At 43.3% G+C, this 22442-nt stretch overlaps 1 protein-coding gene across 2 annotated transcripts in view; it reads right to left on the bottom strand.

The window, feature by feature from the left end:
- The window catches only part of LOC136429723 (probable G-protein coupled receptor 19), a 33499-nt gene extending 11463 nt beyond the window's left edge, over window positions 1-22036 (bottom strand). The window contains exons 1-2 of one of the 2 annotated variants that reach the window (XM_066419665.1): window positions 21825-22036; window positions 5942-6803 (exon numbers count right to left, since the gene is read on the bottom strand). The gene's annotated coding sequence lies outside the window, so the exon portion shown is untranslated. Of the gene's footprint in view, window positions 1-5941; window positions 6807-21824 lie in introns of both variants that reach the window. The other variant, XM_066419664.1, reaches the window with a different exon arrangement.
- Between the last annotated feature and the right edge of the window lie 406 nt (window positions 22037-22442).

A 22442-nucleotide genomic window follows, 5' to 3' on the forward strand; every position in this document is an offset into this window, starting at 1 on the left:
ATTGGGTGGGCCGACTACTACCCGGCGGGACTGAATCGCAAGGGTCTGGATCAGCTGCCACTCTCACGTAAAAATGAAAAAAGTGATCTCGAACCAGTTTAGCTCAGTGACGAGCTATTCTTTCACTGGTTGTGACAGAGAAGACAGACATTATGTATAGCATTTACAAGTTCATAGTACTGGAAAATTCCCCTAGCTCTTTTCGACAAGGACGATGAACAGTGCACCACGGCTTAAGATTCCGTCCTAAGGACTGCGACCCTTGCGTGCATGTCGGGTTAGCTACACAGCAGGGATCGAACTCGAGGCTTCTTGGCGCAGAGGCAGGGCCGCTAACCACTGGCCTGCGTGCGCTACAGCACTCAAGTCACTCAGTGGCTATATCAGCATATGAAGGCACGCATCTGCGGACGGATTTGCGGGAAGAAGACGCAAAAATCCCCCAACGGAACGCGCGAACAGAATCATCGATCTAAGCCGCTTCCTCTGGGCCCAGGATGAAAAGGTTTTGTTTCCGCTTACGAAATTACGGTCGTGAAAAAATAGGGTCGGTAGGTAGGGATCCTCTTAATATAAATGCGGAAATGTTCGAGGTGGACTTAGGTACTCTCCAAGCAGAGGTTGGTGGGGAAGATTGTGACCGTTTTATCCTATGCCCCGTTTTTCGTCAGATATATAGCTATATGTAGAACAGACATGTCTTGTACACGCACAGATACATCAATCAAATGAACAAAGAAGTACAATGTCTACTTCTTATTCTTACATCAAATGTCCAAAGCCCTCATCTGTTAACAGAGTGTGAAATGCAGGAACTCTGAATCTTACCACTCAGATGTTAGTTTGTCAGTGGTTGACCCCTAAAAAGGCTAGGGTTGGGAGGTTTTTGCTAGGGTTGGTGGGGGAACCACGGGCTTTAGGCTACGGTATTCATGTTGGGTAACCGCCGCGGTACATGTTTTCGCTCAAATGCTCCCGAAGACGGTTTCTCCCGTCGCTCACTCCGGAAATGCCCCCCCCCCCTCATTAGCGGGGATGGTTTCTCCCGTCGTCCTTTGCTAATTACGGGGCTCGCTCAGACAGAGTTCGGCTCCGCCGAACACCGAACCATGTTCGGCTCTCCGAACCCCCCGCTCGTGCCCCCGCTCGGGTTTCGCTCGGAAGCTCGGCACGGGTGATCCCCGCGCCGAGTACTTCGTCACGATCGGAACTTCAGCAGCTATTCAACGACAATACCTTTGCCTTCCGCCTGTGGGGTAACCGGAAACACCACACTTTTCTAGGCCTTGCCGTACCCCATGCTGTGTCTTCTCAGTCGGTTAATCCTAAGTGAAGCCTCCCACGCAAAGTCAGAATTCTGCTCAAGTGGAAATCCTTTCATAACGATCCCAATTAAAACGGTCGATTTGCAATTGGGGTTCGTGCCCATATATGCAATCTCCAAGCAGATCTATCGGTGGCAAGGAGGTATCAAAAGGGCCAACCAGTACCAACAAGCCACTGGAGATCTGCCATCACTTAAATAGGGAAGAGCATTTCTTTTCAAAAATGGTGTCATTACCCCTCCTCGCATAGGCGGTAGGCCATCGAGTTTTTGTTGAAATCGGTGTTACTTTGTAAACACTCTATGAACTGGTTGCTGAATCATATACCACGCTGTAAATCACACCGTGGCTGTCTTCTCACTCAGTCCGCTGATTCATGCACACACACTCACAGACGGAGTCACAGTACACCTCATCCACTGAAACATTCCCGAGAATCATATACATGTACATGTACTACAAGCAGACTGTGTAACATTACTTGGTCCACTGAAAGATTTTCAATAACTAATCAAACACTATAACACAAAAAAAGTAACCGTGGCGACCGCTGCAGGGCTTATTTGTACTTGCGGTCTTGTATATTGTACGGGCTATATACAAGACAGTAAGTAAAGGTAAGCCCTGCAACAGTCACCATATGGCTTCACAAAAAGGTGGATACACACACTGTGTAACTTGGTCCAACGAAAGATTCCCCAGATTCGCTTCCTCACTAAACACTATTGTCAGCGCTGAGGCTTTTACGAGCGGTTTATAATTTGAATCTGGGACGAAATCAGAGGCTCATATTTTGGGGTCGTTGCTCATCTATGTACGACAAGGGAAGAAAAAACTGCGCCGTGCTTTTGTCAAGGAATTTGAGAAATTTTCAGACATGCTGCGCCATAAAATTTGCTCCGAGGGACTGCTTTGCACGCACACCCTCGAACAAACATACACACATGACATGTACACACACACACAAACACACACACACACACACACACACACACACACACACACACACACGCACACACAAACATACACATACACGCACATACCCTGACGACACCGACACTGTACCCTTGTGAAAGGTTCTTCACACGACTTTCATCACTCCGTCCAAGTGTAAGAATGGGTTATTCGTCGCTGTACGGGGTACTGTAAGAATTAGATTTTTTTTAAACTTGGGTGCAGTGCCACGTCGTCCTTCTCTGTCCAAAAGCACAAGCAAAATCAAAATACAAACACGCAGACACACAAACAAACAGATACATACACACGAAAGCATGTACACACACATACACGAGGATACAAACCACCTCCGAGCTAAGAAAAATCGTTCATTGTGACCTGATTCTGGCTCGCGGGTTCGTCCTTTTCAAATCTTTTTAGCCTCTTCAATTCTACTCAACGTCAATGCGTCTTTAGTTCCGTCGCCTGGCAACAAATTAAAGCCCTAAGAATCTCCCGTGACAGGCTTTCTTCGTAAATACAATCTTTGCTCGATTCCTACGGTTTAAAAGACGCCATACTGTTCCTATTACATGGCTGACTCCGGGCTGGGGCTTGCAAATTAGTGTTGAAAATTCTATGTCGCTTGTCAGTGGTCGACTCAAAAAAAGGCTAGGGTCGGCAGGTTTGTGGTAGGGTTGGTCGGGCAACCGAAAACACTACATGTTTTCCTAGGCCTTGCCGTGCCCCATTCTCTGTGTCTTCTCGGTTAATCCTAAGTGAAGCCTCCCACGCAAAGTCAGAATCCTGCTCAAGTGGAAATCCTTTCATAACGATCCCAATTAAAACGGTCGCTTTGCAATTGGGGTTCGTGCCCATCTCCAGACAGATCTATCGGTGGCAAGGAAGTATCAAAAGGGGCAACCAGTATCAACAAGCCACTGGAGATCTACCATCACTAGAACAGGGAGAAGCATGTCTTTTCAACAATGGTGTCATCACTCCTCCTCGTAGCCTTATTAAGACCAATACGAATATTGGCAACGCTAAGGCTTTTACGAGCGGTTTATAACTTGAATCTGGGACAAGGTCAGGGGTTCACACTTTGGGGTCGTTGCCCATCTATGTACGACAAGGGACGAAAAACTACACAGTGCTCTTGTCAAAGAATTTGAGAAATTTTCAGACACGCTGCACCTTAAAATTTGCCCAACGGAACAGCTTTAAACGTACGCTCATGTACGCTCGCACACACACACACACACACACACACACACACACACGAACACACACACACACACACACACACACACACACACACACACACACACACAAACATATGTACACACGCACACAAACGCACACACATGTACACACACACACATGTACACACACACGCACACACACACACAGAGACACACACATACATACATACACACACACGCACATCCCCTGACGCCACCGACGCTGTGCCCTCGTCACTCCGCCCATGTGTTAAAATGGGCTATTCTTCTCTGTACGTGGCACTGTTAAGATACGTTTTTGAAAAACTTGAGTGCAGTGCCACGTCGTCCTTGTCTGCCCAAAAGCAAAATAAAATAAACGCGCGCGCGCACACACGTAGACACCTACACATACACACAAAAGCATATTCACACACATACACGAGGATACAAACAACCTACGTGCTAAGAAAAATAATTCATTGTGACCTGATTCTTGCTCGCGGGTTCGTTCTTTTGAAATCTTTTCAACCTCTCCAATTCTGCTCAACGTCAATGCGTCTTTAGTGCCGTCGCCTGGCAACAAATCAAAGCCCTAAGAATCTCCAGTGACAGGCTTTATTCGTAAATACAATCTTTGCTCGATTCCTACGGTTTAAAAGACGCCATACTGTTCCTATTACATGGCTGACTCTGGGCTGAGGCTCGCAAATTAGTGTCGGCCTGCTTTGATCCGGACTTTCCGGCACGCAGCCTACGGGCAATTATGTGCACCGCGCTCCGTGATCGCATACCAAACGATGAAAGCAGAGCCCCAACTTTGGGTTTAAACGACCATTGTAGAAATGGTGCAGACAAGAAGGCTGAGTAGCCTCCGTTGCAGTCCTTTTCCCCGCAGCGTTTTTTTTGGTCATTTTTTTTGCCCTGTGTCCGCTATAGACCCTGTGTATGCTGCGGTGTCTCCCAATCAGCAGACACAGGGTCTATAGCGGATACGGGATCCCAAGCAGATACGCGACGCCCCCCCCCAAAAAAAAATGAAAAAAAAACGCTGCGGGGAAAAGGACTGCAACGGATGCTAAAGGCTGGGGTGGTTTGGACATGTCATAGGAAGAACTCCACAAACATTAGTCAACAAAGCCTACAGCCAGGAGTTGGCTACCCCCCAGACCCCGGGGAAGACCACCGAAGCGATGGAAGGACCAGATTGTGGCACTGGATTAAACATACGGATAGCGGGGGCTATGGCACGGGTCCGGGCTTCCTGGATGAACCTAGTAGAGATCAAGGGGCCAGTTACTGGCCTTGTTACTTATGCAGGTAGGCAGAACTATCCGGCACAGAATGCACTGTGATTTTTTTCTTCACGATGTGAAACCGTTCCTCAGCCAATACCAGCTCAGAAAAAAACTAGAAATAGTCATGCCTTCAAGTACTAGAGTTATCAACCCATTTTACCAGCGCCGAATCCGTGACCACATCGATAACCACGAAGCCATGACAGGTCAAGCCATGAAACTGCCATACAAAAAGGTTCGCCCGTGTCCGTTTTTTAAGGTTATTTTTCAGTTGTTGTTTTTTCATCAGATTTGTCGTTATTTCTTACCACTTCCCGCGTTTTACAAAGAATCCGTAGAGATTCGATAAAAGTCGTATGGTTTTTCCATACAAGTTTTGAGTGAAATTCGTACAATTTCATAAGATTGGCATGCATACCTAGGCATTCCTTACTTTGTTTACATGTGTGTCTCTGCCAATAATATAATATACAATAATATACTACGTGTAGTATACTACAGTTCCTATTGTGTCGTCTTACCATAGGAACTATCCGTACACGATTTACATTTGATTGACATTGGCATACGACCCGTTTGAGTTTGTGACTTCGACATATTCAACCGTTTTTTTTTTAAATAATTCTATGCCAATGGCAGCAATGTGCTAAAATTGCTAACGCAATTATGCCATTCCATTTATGATGGAGTAAAATTGAGAACTGGTTTGGGTCTTCAGAATATCCTGCAGATCCCCGAAATATGCGATTGGCCGAAATCTACTGTACTATCCATGGTGCTGAAACGTGGACAGTTCTGAACACAACTTTCCATTCAAAATCCAGGCCATAACCTGGTAACAAACCGTCAAATCGCTGTATGTTCTTCACAGAATTTTCCGTATTTCAGCGAAATCTGAATTTTCCTTTCATTTTCATTTCAACAGCTGGGTAGTCCCATTCAACTCAAGGGGGCCAGTCTATGTAAAGCCACACAAACATTTAAATTAAAGTATGCAGAAAGAAAATGCATAAAACTGATTGCAGATTGTAACACAAGTAACACAGGATGCTGTCACATAATTAATATAAGTAACACAAGTAAACACATATATATATAAAGAAAACATGTTACACAATATAGTAATCGTGTAAAACGTTTTGCAACAAGTATTACCCACCGTCCTATCCCCGTGATGCTACGTTCTCTCGACTCTGTGAAAGGTCTCGGGCTTGGCCGTCTTACCGTCGCCAACGTCAACAAGTGTGTCTACCTCGGTCTAACCTGCTGTTGCGATGACAGCGGCCTCGGATGGATGCGGAGCTGTTTTGGTACGAACCGGTCGAGCGTTTGGGATGAAAGACGAGACAAACAGCAAGCCGTCAGACCGAGTACGTGATGTATACTCGTGTTGCCCGGTCTGAGCTGCTACGCGATGACAGTTGGAGGCCTCTCTGTCACACGGCTCCAGTAATATGTGCTAACGAGACCCACAAACCGCCGAGAATGAGGGAAGACGTGTCAAACTGCCAGCCGTCAGACCACGTACGGGGCTGGCACGTGGCTTTCTCGGTCCGAACTGCTGGTGAAATGCACACAGCTCCGGTAATACGTGCAGCGAACGGCACGGAAGGATGGATGAAAGAAGTGGTGGAGAATAACAAGCCGTCAGATCTGATGCGGACTCAGCAGCTGGAAGTCCGCGCGGGTGATCATGTTCGTGCGGCAGAGGCGGATCACGAGCGGGAGGACTTTCCAAGGTGTCCGCGGCGATAAGACGGCAGCCGAGCACCCTGCAGCCCGAGACGAAATATATATGCGGAGGCAGTCTTGTGGATCAAAAGATCTGTTCAAGATGAAAGCGTCTTGCAGGGACCCTCCCCTCTGCCGTGCGAGCTTAGGTCCCGCGGCTGCGGCGTCCCAGCTGAGGATCGGTCGGCTTCCAAGTGACGTCACCGCTTCTCATCACCACCGCCCCTCGGGAGGGCGCGCGTCGTCATGGCAACCTTGACGTCATCGGGGGACCTCCGCTGGAGCCGTTTCTGCTGCGGGAGTAAAAGGGGAGTGTTTAGTCTAATGAAAGTGCGGGAAACTTCGTTTCCCTGATCAGCCCTGGGCCACCTAGACGGCAAAACAGCTTTATAAACGTAATGTGTTTTTGAGCACTTTAAAATGGATCTAGGTCGCAGGGTAGACTCCTTATTCTATTGTCACATTTGTAATCCGGGGCTCGGTCGGGCAGCTTGCGGGAACGGAAAATACGATACAAAAGACAACAAAACACACAAAACGTAAAACAAAACAAAAAATATTAAAAAAACAACAATCATGATCATGATGTGTGTATATTTCTTGACACACTTTTAGTTTTCGTTCCCGCAAACAGTCCGGTCGAGTTCCAGTGTACGTGTGCGCGTGTGTGTGTGCGTGTGTGCATGCGCGCGCGTGTATGTAAAAAAAACAGGTTCCTGTGATCTCTTGCACGATAATATTTCCTCCACGTGAACCGAAGGCGCGTGCAGGTCATTAACCCCGGTTTTGTTATCTTTCTGTGTTCCAGATGAGAAGCAGCGACTCGCCCAGAAAACACCCAGCCCAATTAAAGACACAAGTGACGCACTTCGCAACCTTCTCCAGAGAAAATCTTGTTATGTTATTCGCATATCAAAGGACCGACATTTTCTTCATCTTCATCATAAGTGCCCTGATATAACCCCATAAGGGGCAGAGTATGGGGGAGGTGAAAATAAATGAGAATGAGAATGACGTTTATTGCATATCCATTGGGGCTAAATGCAGTGAATAAGATACAGGGCAGAAAAAAGAGGGGAGGTAAAAATACAAATAGGGGGTAGTGGAGGTAAAAATTAAAAATAAGGGGAGGTACAAATGCTAAGTAGGGGAGGGGAGGTAAAAATAAAAAAAGAAGGGGAGGTACAAATGCAAAGTAGAGGGCGAGGGGAAGTATGAGACTTCCGATTTCCTTTTTTCAACAGTTAGTGGCCGAGTCATGAGCTCCGTGAGGGCTTCCTTGACTCCAGGGCTGCCATTACTTACTCCTGTGTCACGCAAGTGGGATACTGGGAATGCAGAAAGGTTTCCGCGGCGACTTTTCACCGCGAACTTAAAGCCACCGCGTACATTTTTGTCCAATACTGTATGTGTAGTAGTATGTGACTACAGCACTGCCACGAACTTAAAACCACCGAGAACAATCCATTTTCCCCTTAGCGTGAAACAAAAACCACGCGAACTTAAATGCATTTAAAGTAATTACATGAGGGTCTGCCTGCTTTTTTCCGTGGGGCGTGGCGACTTATTTCAAATTCACCGTTCATCGTAGTCGACCCGCTCTAATTCAACGTTCAGCGTTGTCGGTAAATTATTCGTGATGCGTGATAAATAGGTCGATTTGATTCTACGTAGCGCGTTATTTACTCTAGCTCCTGAATTCGCTCTCCTGAAACGTAGCGCGTTATTTGCTCTCCTGAATTCGCTCTCCTGAAACGTAGCACGTTATTTGCTCTCCTGAATTCGCTCTCCTGAAACGTAGCACGCTGTTTGCTCTGCTGAAGTCGCTCTCCTGAAACGTAGGGCGTTATTTGCTCTCCTGAATTCGTTTGCTCTTCCGAACATCGTTAAGTGTTATTGACTAATCATTCCTATCGCGAAGTCGAACAACAGATTGCCCAAATGTCACAACGAATCGACCGTAGATGTAGTTCTGTTTTATATGTTTGTACAGTATAGTACAGTACAGTACAGTACAGTTCGTGGGGTCAGTGTGGCGTAACGGCAGGATTTTCTGCCCAGAACCCAAGGGTCCCGGGTTCGAATCCCCTGACGCCATCTATCGTGTGCCCTTGGGAAAAAGGCACTTGACACGACTTTCCCCACTCCAGCCGAGTCTAAAAACGGCTATATTATGTGTGTGGGTCACGACATCAGCAATAGCTGCCTGTGTCCCACGAGTATTGCACTTTTGCAAGTCCAATAAAATCCAAACCTACAATAGAAACCGATTTTTTGCAAAGCCTATTTGTAAGCTCAATTTTCCGGATTACCCGGCTTTGCCGATTACGAGGTGGTAGCTTGAACTGGCCCGACTGAAACTACGGGGGTGGAGGATGGACAGTAAATAGATGGACAGTAAATCAAGCGCAATGACACAAAAAAATACAAACACGGTCATATCTAACCATTAAAAACGGTGAACTTGATGATGATGTTTATGTATATGTGGATCTTCTGACGTTCTTGTATCTGAAAAGATGCTGCTTTAACTTGTATTTGTAAAGCGTCAAATGTTGTTTTGTATTTAGATATGTTTCATATGTAAATGTATTTGCAATTGTGTCAATGTTGTCCAACATGAAAACAGAGAAGCTGTATGGCTTAAATTCAAACCACAGGGAAGGAATACCCTGCACAGGAACCCAGGGATGACACCCCTGCACCGAAAATCCAGAGGTGGGGCGGAGCACACCCTAGCCAAAAAATGTCTGTAACAACATGTATTTGTGGATATTTGTGGAATTGTAAATGTGTTGTTATGCTATGCTATGTACTAATGCATGTTTGAATGAAAATGTATGGAAACAACAACAACATCGGAGCTTCCGGTCGTGTCGGTGTCCGCAGCCTAGTTTTGCCAAAGACGCCATGAATACAAAGGGGATATCTACAGAACTCCCATAACCTTTCAACATGGCAAATTTATCTACCATAAAGTCTTGCCAGCCCTCTTGAATTAAGCGCTGCTGACCATCGTACGCTAATTTACTGTTAAGCGTTGCCAGGTTTCCCCCATGCAGATCCTAATATTACCGCGCGTATTTGCTCCAGTCGCATTTTGCTGAGACTGCTTAATCCAAGAATTCACACAAGAGCGCTAAAGCACGAAAGGTTTCAAATTCTCACATTATATAAGCAGATGTAAAATCCTATCTTTTTTTACGTTGCCGCAAAATCATGCCCTGGCGGTCAATTTTCAGCGTAAAAAGGTGACTAGACATCAAGTCGATGAATCTCTCCTCCATCCTGTTCATTTTCCCCTTCACGACAGGTATGCTGTTGTCCTTGTTTTCCGTTTTCCTTTAATATTTGATTATTGGTATTTGATGATTAATATTTTGTCTAATTTCTGATCTACTTCTTCAAAATTTGTTAATTACATATTGATCATGTCAGCGTACCTTATTATATCTAATACTGTACCTTAAAATCCATTTTGTATTTCCTCGTATCTAGTCATTTATTAAGATTTGTGGTATAAGTTCAACTTATTTTCTATCGTTAATTTTCCTTAGTTTTGATTATGTACAATTCATGATATAATTCCTATTGTCAAATTTCGAGGGGAGACCCAAGAAAAGCCACCTAGGCTTCTGCCCCCCCCCGCATGTTTTTCCCTATATATCTTTGTTTTAAACACTTTTACATATGCGAATGAATAAACAACAATAAACAACAATCCTGTTAGAGCTGAGTACCAAAACCCTGTACCTGTACCTGTAAAATTGTTCAGGTACAGGTCCGGACCTGAACATCTACTTTACCTTTACATGTACCTAAACAAACTAAACACTAGTGGACACCATTTTGTAGACTGATTAAGGTAGGTGGATCGCTTGACAAAGATGACAATTTTGATAACCTCACAGTTGAAAATGAAGAAAACTTGCAATAAGACTTCTTTTGAGATTCAAATACATAAATCTTCATACAAAGATGACATTTTACCACTAAAAAGACAGTTGGCAACATGTTTAACTTGCAGATAATTGACCAAACTTGTTTCTGTACATGTACAGGTCTGGAACTGTACCTAACCGCTGCACCGTACCTGTACCTGAATTTTTGTTTAGGTACACAACACTTCATCCTGTGCGAGGCACCCTGCCCCCCCATCCTGTTCTACATTTCTTACCCCATTAAGACAAACACGCGCTCTTTTGAAATGAGTTCTTTTGAAAGCCCATATGGATCAATTGGTTTTGATGTCTCGCTTCTTTGCGAAAATCAAAGTTATCATGAATGAGACGGAGTGTCGATATATATTTTGATGTTACTTTTACAATCAGTCAAAGCGACAAGTTCGGAAACTTAAGCCTGTTCAACTATTTCTCCGTTGTTATTTGATGTGTACTATTATGTACCGTTGGCACGTTTATCTATTACCTTTTTTTACAGCGATATTAGCTGTTATTTCGCTTTTTGACAGTCAAGGACGACATGGCACTGCAGTGACTGCACTCATGTTTTTAATAACTTATATTAACAGTACCATGTACATAGAACAATATAACCATGTTTACACGTGTTGTCATGTTCTTTTTTATTACAACCTAGGATGTCATTTAAGATCAGTTTACATGTAGCAGACTTGTCAGCCGATCTGTTTTTCTGGTGTGTGACAGGGGCTTTACCACCGCCCAAGCAACAGCCCTGAAATTGCATGATCCCACGCGGCCGTGGTGAATGGCACGGCACACACGCTCCGCTGCTACTGTTTGTTCTCCATTTACTTTTATGAAAATCAAACACCGCGGAATAGACCGCGCGACATCCCGAGGAGCCTCGGTGGGGACCGATCGGGTATTACCGTGTCGTGGGTAATACTTAGCCTCTACCAGGCCCCGCTGATGGCTTGGAAACTAGTAGAAATTGGCCAAATAGAGTGAGAGAGGGTCCAATCTGCCATCCTGCAAGTGAAACCCTTGCAAATATTCTCCCTATAGCCGGCGTAGTTAGTCTGGTAGAGACTAGGTAATGCTACGGTCACAGTTGCACCAACTAAAACGACCAGCTCAGCCGGCATTTCAGTAAAAGACTGGGAAAACATTGCAAATGACAGAAACGCCTGGAGAGCAGCGCCCAAAGGAGGAGCTGAATGATTTGAAGCAGCTCGATGAGAGACCACAGAAGAGAATAGAAGCCGCAGGAAAGCTGCAGCTGTCCAGTCACCACCCACACAGCGCTTCACATGCCCCTCCTGCAGCAGGGTGTGCAGATCGAGGATTGGGCTGCACAGCTACGTGAGTGTCTGTAGAGGAGGACTGACTTCCCATTGGTCTTCGGAAGCGAAGAAACAGCCGTCAATCAATCAATCAACCAGTCAATCAATCAATCAATCAATCAATCAATCAATAAATAAATAAATAAATCACATTTGCATTTGTCCCGGCCGGGTACCTCTCGGTGTTCTCACGATTAGCTCACGGCACCTATTTGTCATCCGGTCCCGCGTTCATTTTAACTCCGTGTTAAAAATCAGGGCCCCGGCCGTACCCAAAAGTAGCCCGGTAGCCGCAGGGTGTCCCACGTAGGGGCAAGGAGGTTTTATATAGACCTCCTTGGTAGGGGTAACACCAGAATGTGAAGAAAACTGCCCGGAATGGCCCCTTTTTCCAATTGCAACCTAAGTATTATTATGTTAGCGCTTTTGTAGCTTGCAGTGATCTACAAATCAACAATTCCACTTTTGGACCAAGGTTCGAGTCACTACATGTAGGTCGAACTGATATAAAAACGTTTACTGGCCACATGGACACCCTTTACGCCAGTCCAACAGGTATTCATTAATAACCAACAACTATGAATCAATATGTAAGAGGAGAAGACAAATATTGAATTGTTCAATACGAAAGAAATTCATCAATTCGTAATTTTTGACTCGTTTACAAAATGTATCTGTATTTGTTTAGTCTGTACCAGACTAACTACACTGGCTACAGGGATAACAAAAATCAAGACCATAGCACGTCCAGGTCAAAATATACAAAAATTTCTGCTGCAGTACCAAGGTCACATACCAGGGGGCCCAAAATCTGCCTTGAATTTCGGCTTCACAACAACCGCCCACATACGAAATATCATCGTTATCCATCTAGAGGTTCTTGAGTTATGCTGACTACAATAGTCCGGAAACACACACACACACACACAGACACACACACACACACACACACACACACACACACAGAGACACGCCAAAAACAATATCTCCATTTTTCATGATAATAATTTGCCAGGGGAGTTTGGCCACCAGAGGGTTTCATTTGCAGGCGCAGTTAGACGGGAGGAGGAAATGTTAACCTTCCGGCGGACTGACTCTCCTGGCCAATTAATCCCCTTTTCGACGAATTCTACGATCCATGTAGGCATCCTTCCATCTTTTCAGATGATGCAGGGAGGGATGATGGTAGCACTCTGGATTCGGTAGCTTCTTATGTGGCTCTGGAGACCAATCCTGGCGTGGCAGTCACGGCCACAGTTAGGACATATCAAGCCAGAGGGGTTCTGAGGCTGCTGTCTCTCTTTTCTTCTTTGTCTCCTTTGCTCTAGTTGCTTCTATCGTTTTGTCTGACCCTTTGCCAGACCCGCACTGACTTCATGGCACTATCTGTTGCGATCTGCTGCGATCTATTCCCAGCTGGCAGGGTCTATGTCTACGATCCATACTCCGTAGAAAGACCTGGTGGAGGCTACCACTTGCTTCAACAACTGTTATCTAGCGTTGATTCGATAGCCTTCATTGTATCAAGGAGGTTATAGTCTATATAACTATAGTCTATATATATTCGCAGTTATCCAGTCTGACATCAGCGTTATTCTATTGACGAGGAACTGGGGCTACATAACAATCAAACGTAAAAGTACGATGGTGAGAATGCCTTCAAGGTATTGTGTACGACCTCTTTCATGTGGAGCGCTAGAGATACATTGCCCTAGATGTAAGGAAATCCAGTCAAAACGTGACATGATTATTGTGTACCTTGCCTAGATACAAGACGGACCTGCCTGTGGCTTTGAAACATCTCCTTATTTGGAATCACCGTCCACAAATCCCTATCGCGAAAATTCGATGTGGTTCTGCAACAAATTATCAAAAACCAGAGAACTTGTACAGTAAATAAGATGTAAATACTTAGCAAAATGTCCTTGTAAAATAGAATAGATGCAATAAAACCTCCTTGATACCACAAAAAGAGCGAAACAAGAATAGATGCAAATCCTTGATTCCTGATGACCCAGTTACATGTACATGTGGATTACCCGGTGTTACTACTAAATGATCTTTGAACAAGTATAGAATACTGTAAATGCATTTAAGTTCACGTGTTTTTTATTATTTCGCGCTTAGGTGAAAATGGAGTGTTCGCGGTGGATTTAAGTTCGCGGCAGGGCTATAGTCACATACTGCTACAGTATTGGACACAAATGTTCGCGGTGGTTTTAAGTTCGCGGTGAAATGGTCGCCGCGAAAACCGCGAACATAAACCATCGCGAACATCTCTGCATTTACAATATATATTGAATAGAGCATCTTTCATGCCACAAAAAGAGCGAAATAAGACGTAAACCCTCGGCTGCCAATGCTTTCTGATGAGCCACCAACGCGTGAAATACCCGATAGTGTTACTGACAGGTCTTTGAAACCGACAAGTAGGTTCAATCAAAGAATAGAATATATATTCAATAGAATAGCCTTGATACCACAAAAAGAGCGAAATAAGATGCAAACTGTGCATCTAAAAATATATCAAATGTTTTCAATTGAAGGCCACCCTTAGACATCTAGTCAAAAACAGGAAATCGTGAGAGAGTGAAGATTCGTAAACAAGACACAAAATATCATATGCCCTCATTGACGAATTACAAGATTACCGCTGACTTTATAACCAATGTTCAACATTGCAACATAAATAAAATAAAATAAAACAAAATGTAAATATACCGAGTGACATTAAAACAAAAATTATGATGCAACTACGAAGGTTACACATCCAAGTGATGCGATACGCAATGAAACAACTAGTCAAGTAACTGGATAAACTTTGAGACGTTTAAGACAGCATCTAATTATTCAATCATTATTTACTGCCAATGTATGCTGTCTAAAACGTTGCCAAATTTCATCCAGTTGCTTGAGTAACTGTTTCCTTGCGAATAGTGAAAATCACATAAAATTAAAACGGTCAACGGGGTTCTTATGTTTCTACCCTGCTACATTATCATTACTAACTTGATTTCAAATGTCGATATCTCTGAACATGTATGTGTAATTTCGACAAAAAAAAATCCACTACTAATATATTCTTTCGTTATTTTCCGCCCAAACCGTCAAGCTACATACAACTAATTGCTGGATCTTCAAATCGAAAAAAATAGCGGAAATCGTCGCCGTACATAAATACGGCTACACCAAGTTGGATAGCACGGATGTATGTACAAGAAATGTACAGAAATGTCAAAGCAGGACACTTTTATATACCTGATGGCATGTAAGAACGAACATATAATAGACAAAGTACGTAGTCATGTTTCCAAATGTTTTTAAAAAAAGAGAAGAAACTACTAGGTGATCAACATTAGTTTAGCAATAGTCCACAGTTTGGCTGTTCTTGATTCTTCCAATGATAGAATTCTACAATGCAGCATCTTATCAATTCACGTTTTGCATTATACTTCTTATAGACCACATGTGGTCATCTATGCATTTAGCTCATCTAGGCAGGAATAGATTCAATAAAGACTATTAACAGAATTAATCACGCTTTGCTAGCATTTAATAATTGGGTCCGGCATTTAGTCAATCTGGCTATCTGGCATTGAAAATATACAGACAACCGAGGATACTATACTAACTAAAGCAACAAATTGTCTGACTAATCATGATTAAAAATGGTAAGATGGAATATGATGAAACTAATTGATGTTTTCAATACATGTCATTGTGTATTTCATTGACGCTCAGTTCGTCTTTTGTTTCATTTGAATGCTTCACCATATAATGTTCTGTCGTAGGATCCTCACATCATTATCGAGATTACATGCTAATCGGATACTACAATCAATCAATCAATCAATCAAACTTTGTCGCATAATATTGTTAGGGACGCATGTACAATGCGCGGCACATTGCCAACAGCTCTAAACAATAAGTCTAATGTCTATACACTACCTAATCTGTATAGCAAATTGCCTTCGCAGTTCTATACACCAAATATGACAGCAACGTTATTCTATTGACGACAGGGGCCACATGATAATTAAACGTAAGAGTAAGATGGTGAGAATGCCTTCAAGGTATTGTGTACATAGAACGTTTGTGTCCTAAGGAATACGACCTCTTTCATGTGGAACGCTAGAGATACATTATTGCCCTAGATGTAAGGAAATTCAGTCAAAACGTGACATGATTATTGTGTACCTTGCCTAGATACAAGACGGACCCGCCTGTGGCTTTAAAACATCTCCTTATTTGGAATCACCGTCCGCAGTGCGAAAATTCGATGTGGTTCTGCAACAAATTATCAAAAACCGGAGAACTTGTGCAGTAAATAAGATGTAAATACTCGGTAAAATGTACAAGGTTTAAGATAAATCAGGTGTTCTTCATTGACCTCATAGAATTGAAGAGACTTCTTCCTGTTATTAATATCAACCATCTTTCTCAGTAAAAAATGTACAAGATTTAGAAAATCTGCGGCATTGTTCACTTAGACTAAGTTAGAGCTCAATGAATACAAGAGGTTCATACTTCATGGGGTTTGTGAAATAGGATACCGCGCGCCGACGAAAAGAAAATAACGTTTGAAAAATAACGTCTTCACATTTCACTTCCTGTGCAAGCACACGGCTCTTCTTGCACGGGATCAGATAATGTTCCTCGCCGCGCTCAGGTCTAAAAGGCTTTTTCTAAATGTGCAAAAGTGAAAGATTTTAGAAAATCTTAGGTATTGTTCGTTTGCCTCATGGAATATACAACAATCTTTATTGACACAACAAAAGTACAGCGACTCTCGTAAGGTCTACTTAATCTATACATACATACATACATGCCAACAAACAAAGTTCATACTAATGAGTTTGTTTACATACAGTCATATGGAATAGGGCAACATATTGAAATTTAGCGTGTCGTATACTTATATATTACTTGTTCTTATGTCTAAACATTCTTTTATGTATATACCTATTTGAACACAGTAAGGATTGTCTCCTCTCAGTATATAATCAAATCTATCAACAGAATGGAGCATATTGAATATATGAGATTCGTTCCTGTTAATATCAGCTCTCACAGTTCCTAATTCCTGGAGTTATGAAATGAAATACTGCATGCTCACCGAGGTGTCCTTTATATAAACGGAAAATAACGTTTGTAAAATAGAGTCCAATGTGTTCAGATTTAATTTCCTGTGGTAGTACACAGCTCTTATTGCACGGAATAAGATTACGCTCCTCGTCGTGATCAGTTCTAAAAGGCTTTTCCACACGAGTTGCGGAGGCGAGTGGGTGGTGTTGTGTGCAGTGTGATTGTTTCATCGACCATAATTCCCCTTCGTTATGAAGACATAAAATCAATGTCCTTCTGCTACAAATGAATACAAAGAGGAAACAATTATGTATATAGATATATATACCGGCTATACAGATTTAGATACAGAAGCTGTTGTGTTAATAAAAAAAGGCACTTTGGATACGGAAATATGACAGATTGAACAGATTCGTTTGAAAACTTACAAGTTGCGTCTAAAATATCTCGAGATGTTTCGTACAAAGCGTGTTTTCAAATGTGCCAGCCATATATGATATACTTTCGGGGTTATGAAACAAGAGACTGCAGGCTGAAGTACTTAAGTGTCCTTAATAATGGAAAATAACGTTGGTAAAATAACGTGTTCAGATTTCATCTCCTGTGTTATGAAAGTACCCGGCTCTTATTGCACGGGATCAGATTTTGCGACTCGCCGTCCACAGTGCTAGAAGGCTAGTCTCTACCAGACTAACCGCGTCGGCTATAGAGAGAACATTTGCCGGGGGACTTTGGTCATGGATGATAACATTCCTCTCTCCGTAGCCGACCCCCTTCATACAATTGACTCTATTTGGCCAATTTCTACTATTTTCCCAGCGACCCGCGGAGACTGGTAGAGGCTACTAGAAGGCTTCTACAAGCTTCTACTTGCGGGGGCGAGTGATTCGTATTTTGTACACGACAGTGCGATTGTTTTATTAACCAGTTACCATAATTGCCATTCAATGTGGTGAATCCAGAAATATCCATGTGCTTCCGCTACAAATGATTCTACAAGCGGAAACTTCTACGGTAAATAAGAATGTAATTACTGTGTAAGGAATGTGTAAGATTTTTACAAAAATGTGAGGTATTGTGGTTCATTTACCTCATAAAATATAACAGGTTCGTTCCTGTTAATATCAGCTCTCGCAGTTCCTAATTCCTGGAGTTATGAAATAAGATACTGCATGCTCACCGAGGTGTCCTTTATATAAACGGAACAAAACGTTTGTAAAATAGAGTCCAATGTGTTCAGATTTAATTTCCTGTTGAAGTATACAGCTCTTATTGCACGGAATAAGATTATGCTCCTCGTCGTGATCAGTTCTAAAAGGCTTTGACACACTAGTTGCGGGGCGAGTGGGTGGTGTTGTGTGCAGTGTAATTGTTTCATCGACCATAATTCCCCTTCGTTATGAAGACTACAGGAAAATCGGTGTTCTTCTGCTACAAATGAATACAAAACAGGAAACGTCTACGGTAAATAATATAAACATACTCAGTAAAATATGTACCAGATTTTTAACAATTTAACTCCAGAAACATCAATGCTACAAATGATTAAACAAAAGAAACTTCTACAGTAAATAAGATATATAAATATATATTCTACTGATATATACTCAGTAAAATATGCATAAGATTTTTAAAAAATCTGAGGTATTTTTCATTCAACTTATAGAATATAATAGATTCCTTCTTGTTGATATCAGTCCTCACAATTCATGCTTCCTTGGGGTTGCGAGATAACATACTGCGCGCCGAAGTGTCATTGATCAAAAGAAAACAACGTTTATAAAATAACGTCTTGAGATTTAACCCCCCAAAAAAAACGCTTACAACAGTCCATCACCACTACTGTGCCTTGTCCACTCCCATGTGAACTGATAGTACCCTCCAAGCAGAGGTTCGCCTCAGGCTGGTTTTTGACGTATTTTTGTTGGCCTTTCTCTTTTGTCCCTTTTTTTTATGTCGCCAAAACCCAAACCTCTGCCCGCAGACGAAATGATCAATGCCTAATGCTTGGAGAGTAGATTGATGGATAAAAACCAAGATATAAATGTGTATATGTCATACCTGGGTCGGGATTACGTTCGATACGGGGTATTCCGAGCCGGTCTATATTTTACGTGCTTCCATCGAATGATTCGAACGCGCTTCGCGTTCGCAGCTGTCGAAAATTCGAATACCGGATTCGGACGTTGGAATTGAATTTGTTACAATTTTTTTGGTCGAGAGCACAAAAATTTCCCAAATTCTGGCGCATTGAAATGTGTGTTTATTCGGGTGGGTATGACATGAATGAAATACAACACGATATATTCTGCATCACCCTCGGTCCCAGCCCTACCATGGGTCGGACCGGCCTTCGTGTGATCGGATCGATCCAAGCCAACCTTCCCATCCTGCAAGTCTCCGCCTCTCATCCTCACACACTACAACAATGAAATATATGTAACTACGGATACACACCAAAACAAACATGCATACAGACCGAAAACAATGCCTCCGTTTTCATGGAGGTAAAAACTCATGAGCATCCAACATACCTTTCTAATCGTTATGGATAGTAAAATTCGGCAAGAATAAGGTAAATGATTGGTCATGCGCCAGAATAGTGATCCCGCGGTAAGGATAACATTTCCCCATATTATCCCCCCCCCCCCAAGGTATAGTTAAACAGTCATCATAATCAATGTAGCTAGCTAATTAAGTAGCTAGCGATAGTGCAATGTGGCTTGCGCTATGGCTCGCCTTTTTAACCAAGCACACCGGGTCACTCCTACTCATCTCGATAAGTGTGTTGGGTTTTACTACATGTATTTAGCTATATTTGACTATCTTTTCAATTCACCCAGTGTGGTTAGTCGGTTGACGGCGAGTGTATAATCCTACTAAAGGACTCTGGTGCGTGAATTCTGTGGTGTCTCTTCTAAAAAAACAACAACAATGTTTTCAAGAGTTCAGGAACATCCAATCGTGTGTCTTTCCAAACAAGCACAGTATTATGTAACATACAATCATTACAATGAATGCTAAACTTTCTTCCAACACTAAGGTATTCAAGGATCTAATTTTTAATGACCATTGTCGCCTTCTTCATGATCAATAATAACCAATCACGTCCGAACGTTAACTCGCGAGAGTTACAGACACGTGAGTTTATCGACACGTGTCTTTACAGATACGGATACAGCATTAAGTAATTGTGTAATTACCGTGGCGTGTTTTAATCCCCTACAATTGAGAATACAGATTTCGAACGGGCCATTGTCTTGTTAATTTGTATTGATAAGTGTGGTGTTGTCGCTAAGACAACAGATACAACCGCTTTTTCTTGCGATTTTAGTCGCGTGCACAAGGTTACGAGAGGCATGGATCGTAGAATTCGGCAAAACGGGAATAATTGGCCAGGAGAATCGGTCTGCGGGAAGGCTAGCATTTTCCCCGCCAAAGCCCCTGGCCGATGAAAACCTATTGTGGCCAAACTCCCTATTGTGGCAAAATTATTCTCCCTACAGCCTAGTCAATGTTCCAATCCACAAAACGCTAGAATCAGTCACAACGAAAGAACGAACCTGAGTATAACGGATAGAGCGTATGGGCGCTTTCAACGTGCAACAGGCAGCACAAGTGACAAACGGCAGATACAAAATAAACAGAGTCAAAGAGCGACAGTTACAACAACGACATTAATAAACCGCTAGTAAAAAAACAGAACATAAATAAGCATTAAGACCTACTACTAGGCGCGCTTTGGTTGCATTTCATTATAATATTTTGAATAAAGATGGTGGAAAACAGAAACCGCCCGTCCTGAATAACATGCATTGCCATGGCGCAGGTTGAGCGGGGATGTCTTCTCTGTATTTTCCTTGCGCCATTTGATGCACGCTGTGTATGTACATGTACTTTATGCATACAGTGTACGTAGATCTGTTGCAAAATGCTATTAACAGAAAAGACTAATCCCATTTTCAAATAGTGTAATTAAAGCATAACAGCAAAATGAGGAAATATCATACACTGATCAGGTAACATGATATAAACGCACGACGTTGTTATAATATCCATTTCAGGGGAGCGGTAATATACCGTGGTGTGAGGAAGATCATTTTTGTGTTCATCGCCAGGATTTCGAAAATGGAGATCTAGGAGAAGTCTCCAATAAAAATTGGATATCTTTATTGTACATGACCTTTATTGTATGTGATTTAATCTTCATGTAGAAGCGACATCGTCCCACGCACATCACTGGACTCGGACGGTACAAAATCGGCCATTGAACAGCGCAACGCGTATCACACCGCAACGCATATGTTCCTAGAAATATACCCTCCAAGTGCCTTTATCAACTAATACTAGTGCATATAGCATTCCTTTTCATGTGCTCTGGGCAAAAATACCCAGTATTTTCGTAGACGCGACTGCATCGTATGTTATTGTGAGGTTATCAGTATGTATAAATCACTAGTTGGGCACCCTGCGGTAGGGAGAGGAACGTGTATGAAGGGGTGTTCCAAATTACATACATGACAGTGCGCAGTATAGCTATAAGATATGTCAGAAGGCGAGCGGTTCTAACAGTGCTTACGGTACAAATTACGGTAAAGAGGGAGGTATCGGCACGTTTCAGGTCACCACGACCTCAAGGGGGGCTTATACCGTCACGTTATGATGAACACATGGAAAGGACAAGAAAAACAACAACATTGCAAAATCATGTGACATGGTAAAACCCCACTGCTCAGATTTGTTGACGACATCGTGAAGCGCCCGTGAGCTTAGCTGCCATGTTTTCGCCCTACATGTTTTCGCTTGTTTTCTGGGGCAGGTTTATGGCATATGATTAAACACGGCGAGAGGGAAATGCACAGCACAGTGCTTCACGGCCTACATCACTTCAGCTTAAAGTGTGGGGGACTCCGTGTGTGACTTCTCAAGTCTCTTGCATCATAGGAAGACAACTACGTACCCAAACGTTCGCTGGGATGCAAGGTCTCTTCCACAGGGTTCTGCAGTCCGACTCAGGCACCGGGAACGGACACAGGAAAGCGAACAGACGTGGTAGGACGTGGAAGGGCGCTCAGAAACCCTGACTGCCGACTGCCCGCATAGACGGAGGTTCCAACTGCACAGCGCTTGTTTGCCGATGACGTCAATCCTGGTCACGTGACGGGTCTGAGAGCGGGGGAGGCCGCGGAAGGGCTGCCGAGTCGGGGACAGACCATTACTGGTGGGTACGGGGATAGGCGGGTCAGGGACGCACCATTACTGGTGGATAAAGGGGGGCCATAACTGGTGGGAACAGGGGCTGCCGAGCTAGGGATGGACCATTACTGGTGCATACAGGGGCTGTCGAGTCATCAGGGACGCACCATTACTGGTAGGTATAGGGCCTGTCGAGTCAGGGACAGACCATTTACTGGTGGATACAGGGACCTGACCAAAAACATGCCGAGTTGGAAAGGAAAGGCCAAGTCGCTAGGCTAGACCGAGCGTTCACGGGTTGATTTCTTGCATTCCTGGCTAGACCCTGTGTCCTTGGGAAAGGTGCTTTACACGACTTTCCTCACTCCTTACGTCGTGTCCT

Source organism: Branchiostoma lanceolatum, chromosome 3 (genome assembly GCF_035083965.1).
Source record: "Branchiostoma lanceolatum isolate klBraLanc5 chromosome 3, klBraLanc5.hap2, whole genome shotgun sequence".
NCBI classification, from domain to species: Eukaryota; Metazoa; Chordata; class Leptocardii; order Amphioxiformes; family Branchiostomatidae; genus Branchiostoma; species Branchiostoma lanceolatum.